The sequence below is a fragment of the Gossypium arboreum genome, chromosome 7 (assembly GCF_025698485.1).
Source record: "Gossypium arboreum isolate Shixiya-1 chromosome 7, ASM2569848v2, whole genome shotgun sequence".
Taxonomy (NCBI): domain Eukaryota; kingdom Viridiplantae; phylum Streptophyta; class Magnoliopsida; order Malvales; family Malvaceae; genus Gossypium; species Gossypium arboreum.
The window spans coordinates 81,794,221-81,800,220 of record NC_069076.1 but is presented as its reverse complement, the minus strand read 5'-3'; positions in this window follow the sequence as shown (position 1 = coordinate 81,800,220).

The following is a 6,000-nucleotide window of genomic DNA, read 5'->3' as shown; positions in this document are numbered from 1 at the left end:
CCACACATCGAGCCTAAGGATAAAAGCCACTAAATCTCGAGTAGCAAATCACATCCTTTAATCAATGCCACCATAAAGTCAGTTTCAAATCCATACCATTAATATTCCCATAACACTAACTTGCACACTCCTTGAGTAGCCATACTGCCTCCATTGGCAATCATTACCTTCAACTGGAAAAATGGTTCTACTAGTAAATGTAACATCATGGTCAACTTATGGTCAATAAAATTGTGAGTGCTTCCTGGGTCAACCAATATGATAACCTCCTGTTGATTAATTCGAGCTGCCAAATGCAAAGTGTTATGCCCCTAAGATCCTTTAAGAGTATGTATAGACAAGACTGGTGAAGATGGTTCAGTTTCTAGATCTACCAATTCTAACTGCTCAAAGCAGTCCTAAAAGACCTCTATTGGTTGAGCCTTAGTATCCACCTTTGACTCCAATGAATTCTCCACCAAAAAGTGATCTAATTGGGATTTGATACATTTATAACTTGATGTATACTCAGAAGCACACCAAAAACACAGTCCCTTTTTCCTCGTTTCTTCCAATTCAATTTGGACAATGACCTGGCGGGAGTTCTATACCCCATAATGGTTAGGGAAGTTTTCCTTGCATCCATTGGAAACTAAGTAAGGCTGTGATCTTTAGGATTAGAAAGGAAGGTTTAGAGTAACTACCTGTAACAGCCCTTTTTTTAGTGGTGTCGAAAATAGTGGTTTCAGGGCAACAAATCGACGAGTGAGTTCATAAATATTATTACGATTCAAATAGGGTTTTAAAATAAATGTTGAATTGGTAATTTATGTTATTTGAGAAAACAATTAGGTTCAAGTGGTATAACCTTAAAGTCAAATGTTTTAGAAAATGAGGTATCGGGACCTCATTTCTATAAACTGAGCTGTAAGTATTTTATTAAATATTTATGGAGTGTTATTAAGGTCACATTAAAGTTTCGTTAAGAAATTTTAATGTTTAACTAGTTAATTAATTGAAAAGGACTAAATTGTAAAAGATGCAAAAGTTGAATTCTATTAATTAAAGGTGTCCAATAGCTATGAAAAGGTGAATTGTTGGACTAAGTTGGTAATTATACCAATTGAATTGTTGGTGGACGATTTTGGGTGGTTAAAAGCTTGAAATTTGGTTGATTTTTAAAAGGACAATTTTGTAATTTTATAATTAAATGAAATTAAAAGAAACAAAAGCCCTAAATGCTATCATCCTTTTGGTTTTTCTCAAACACAACCAAAACACCATGGAAATAGGAAGGAAGCTTTTGGCCTTGGTGAATTTTCATGCATGGAATGGTGTTTTTGCCCCGTTTTTAATTATTTTTATGTTTTGTTATCGTATTAGGTTAATCTAGCTAACTCGGGGGCCAATTTGATAAATTTTTAAATGTTTAGAATTTTACCATCGATGAACTTGAGATTTTTTTTGAAATTTTATGGTAGAATCTTAAGCTTGATTGCTAGATAAGATTATTTTGTAAAGTAATTTTTGGTAATTTTAATGTTTAAGGACTAAAATGTGAAATAGTAAAAGTATAAGGATTTAATGTGTAATAATAGCAAATATGGGTTTTAGTAAGGTTCCAATAAATTTGGCTAAGCTTGAAATGGAGTAAAAATGGTTAATTTCCATGTTTTAGGCCCATGAACTAAATTGAATAAAAGTAAAATGTTTGGTGCAATTTTTTAATATATCAAAAATGACTTAATTGCATAAAATGAATTGCCTTTTCTGTTTGAATTAATGAATTGAATGAAATTGTTAATTTAGATCAAGAACGAGTGGAAAATCGAGGAGAAGAGAAAATTACCAAATAGCCCTTGTATTTAGTCATTGTTGCAATTTAGTCAAGTAAGTTCATCTGAACTTTTACTGTGTTATTGTTATTTAAATTGAATTTCATGCTATGTTACTCTTAAATGGATCAATGTATATATAAACATATCAATGTTTGACAAATTGACGGTTAATGAGTTCCGGTTGAACCTTAGGAATTCATAGGATACAAATGACATGTTATTAGGGATTTCATGTTTTGGGTACTGGTCTTGAATGCTTTACTGATGGCTGAGGTCCTACATTTGTTGCGGATACTCCACAGCTTGTGTGAGCAGCATCGTGTAGCTTACATTCCGACCCACAGCTAGTGTGAGCAGGCCCATTTCACAGCTCGTGTGAGCAACGATGTAAAGGAAAGGTTCTAGTTATATGTTTAAATACACTTCGTGTAATCTTTCCTAAGTATCCGATGATATTCTAGTTGGTTTAACGGGCAAGGAAAGGGATTGAAATAGTAAGTTTCTAAATGGAAATATGCTTATGTTCATGAAAGGGTTGTATGAATCAAATGTTGTATTTTCTCATGAAATGGCTTATCGTATGGTTAATCTCGAAAGAGTTATGTATAAATGCACTAACTTGTGTATTGATGATGATGTTTAGGCTTGTGTCAAGCTTGTGATTATGGTTGATGTTTATGCTTATGCTTTGTACTATGCAAATGAAGCGGGTAATAAAAGGGAATGAAACGGTAAGTTCATAATTGAGATGTAATATGATGATATAAAAGGATTGATGAGTTAAATGATGTACTTATATGTGATAAATCTACTATTTTTGTGGATGAATTTACCTATATCATGAACAAATACACTAACTCGTGAATTGGTAATGTTTTTTAAGCTTATGCTAAGCATTTGGAATGGAAAGTAAGTAAATAAAATGGTTCATAATCTTATGAAAAGGTTGATGATTGTGTAATATGACTTATAAAGTCCTATTATGTTATGAATGAAAAATATATGTGATGTTGATGGGCTTACTCATTTGTGAGTTGATGGTTATATAGTTTTATAAATCTTATGGCATTGGTATAGGTTTATATTTATCCTATAAAGTTCATTACTGAAATGAAATATTATTTTTAAAGTTTATACGAGCTTACTACGTATTCATTACTTACGCAGTTATTTTCCTTTACTTTACAGATTATCGGAAGTTCAATCGGTTTGGAAGCTCATTAGAGATCTATCACACTATCCAGCATAAATTTTGGTAGTTTTTGATGTTTTGATCAAGGTTATAATGACATGTATAGGTGGATTTATAATGATGTTAGTTGAATGTTTAAATGTTGTTTTGGTATGTATAAGTTGTTTGGTTTGGTATATTTGATACCTTACTAGTTTGCATTAATGTGATTATGTTGTGTTTTTGAATGGCTTAAATGGCATGATTTTGTGATGGAATGGTAAATGGACAAATGATGGCATAGTTGGTAAGTTTTGAAACCAATAGTTGATGAAAGAAAAGTGGTAAAGTATGTATGTTTAGGTAAGTTTGGATGTTTGCAATTGAGGTGCCTTGTATGGCATCTTGGTTAGATGGATTTAGGACTCTTGACTTGGTTATTTTGTGTATGTTTTGATAGGGTTTTAGTACATTTATTATGTGCACAAAAGGCCCATAGATGTATGCATATTTTGGTGTTGGAAGTGGTTTGATTTTGGGCAAATTTATGTCCATACAAGCGTGTGACTCAGCCGTGTATAACACATGGCCTGCCGACACGGCTGTGTGTCCTCTGTAGGTTCTATTGAATGCAAGTCAAGCTGTTACACGGCCTAACACACGACCTAACACACGGGCATGTGGGGCTATCTTGAGAGTTACACGACCTGGCATACAGGCGTGTGACATGGTCATGTAACCCTACTTAGAGAGTTACATGGGTGAGGACACGGGCTGAGACATGGTCTTGTGTCCCTATTTCGATTGTTACAGAGCCTAAGACACAAGCGTATTTCTCATCCGTGTGAGGCACACAGCCGTGTGACCTCTATAGTTAAATTTTTCTAACTTTTTCTTGAACTTTCCAAATGTTTCCAATTTGATCCCGAATTGTTTCTAAAGTGTTTCTAGGGCATCGAGGACTCGATTAAGGGACGAGATGTAAGGGAATGAATTTATTTTAATATGTTTTCAATGATGTATGAAATGTATATTTAATGTTTCTTTTGTACAGTAATGCTCTGTAACCCTAATCCTACGATGGATACAAGTTAAGGGGTTACACTACCACTTCCTAACAGATGAGTCTTTTTGTGAGATTTGGACATAATACCCTCTACTTATCTAGCTTTTTGGTAGCCTTCCACTAAGGTTTGCGACTTGAATAATCTCAGGTACTAGCCTATTTCTCCTTTTAGATTACTAATGAATATGCTTAAAGCATAGCTCTCAGGTAAATGCAGCTGGTTGAGGAGACTTACAAATATATCATGATACAGTTCAATAGTCCCCTGCTGTTTGAGATACACCAACTTAGCCATTGGATCCAAAAATACCCTAGATCCAAAACGCTAACCCCTTGCATAAATATCCCATGTCAATTAATGAAGACCACCCTACTTTAGGAGAAGAAGTGATGTCAATCTACAGCTTTTCCCTTAAGATGCAACATCACCACACGAACCTTGGCATGGTCAAGAACTATCTCAGCTTAAAAAATTTGCTCAAGCTTTGACCACCAGCTCCCGAAATCCATTCCACTAAATCAAGGGCAATCCATCTTGAAATTTCTCCCTATTTCTTCCAAGTTACCGGTTCTAGAAGATGTGCCAAAATGCCCAAATTTTGACATAGGGGACACCATAAAAGCTTCATTAGTAAGGAAACCAGGGGGTTGTCCCCCTCCCCAAAAATCCATTTACCTTTGTCTTAAGGTAAACCAAGAGTCAATACTAGAGAAGGTTGTCCCAAGTACTGATCCAATATGGATTGTAACTTTGAATGAATCTCCCATTTAAATTCGATAAGCATCTCCTTGAAACGAGAATCAAGCTTGGCATCAAGCTGTGAAAAATCCAGCTGCGGTTGGCTCATTTCCTTCTGTTAACATATGGTAACCCTTTTGTTGGCCATGAAGATCGTAGAGATCAGATACCTTTGATAAGGGACGAATAAGAAAAGAGAATTTTTACAGAAAAGAAGAAGAGAATAGTAGAAGTTTAGAGGAAGAAGATGAGAGAAAAACTAGAAAATTGTGATTGTCATTCCATAACTGTTGCTTGAGACCTGATTGGTGCTCAAATAGAAATGAACAATGGATCAAATAACAGATTGACAGCTATCATAATTGCTGCCATTAATCCATATCGTTTCATTAAATGGATTTAACTCAAAACGACTCATTTAAAACTTTCTTTCTACGCACCGTTTAACTAAGGCGAGACACAACGTTTTCACCAACTCGAAAAAAAATCAAAAACAAAAAACAAAAAATTAATAGAAACTAATAGAAATTAAAAAAACTAGATCGTTGCTAGATTACAGCATTTTGTTCCATAACAGACTAAGCGATGGTTATGGATGAAGATTTCTTTGAAGATGAAATTGTTAAGGTTTTCAGTTCAATTTCTATTACTTTCATTTTTTTCTTACTTGTAGAAGAAAAAGGGGGAAAAAGATTTAACAATCTTGAACAAATTTTCTTAAACCATAAAAAAAAGGGAGATCGAGAAAGGTTTCTTGTTTAAGTTGAATAAGAAATAATGAAAAATTAAAGGAAAAGTAAATAAATAAATAATAAATACTTTTTATTGGGATAAAACAAAATTTTTTATTTAATATTTTCTTTAGAAAAAAAGAAAAGAAAATTTTATTTGCAAGTCCTTCCTCCTTTTTTGTTTAGTTTTTAGATATGGCCCCACTTTCAATGGCCCATGTGTCAATTTCTAACAAAAATTAATACTTCTAGATTGGAGTACCAAAATGTAAACGAAACAAAAGTACAAATGTCAAATTGGACAAATTAAAACTATAGGTACTACATTGAAAATTTTATTAAAGTACAGTGGTATTTCTTGCCCTTATCCCTTAAATATCTGATGAATTTAAATAGAAAGATTTATTTTCATTCATTTTTCTTATATATATATAGATAATTATTGGGTAAATTGGAAAAAATTTAGCTCGAGGACG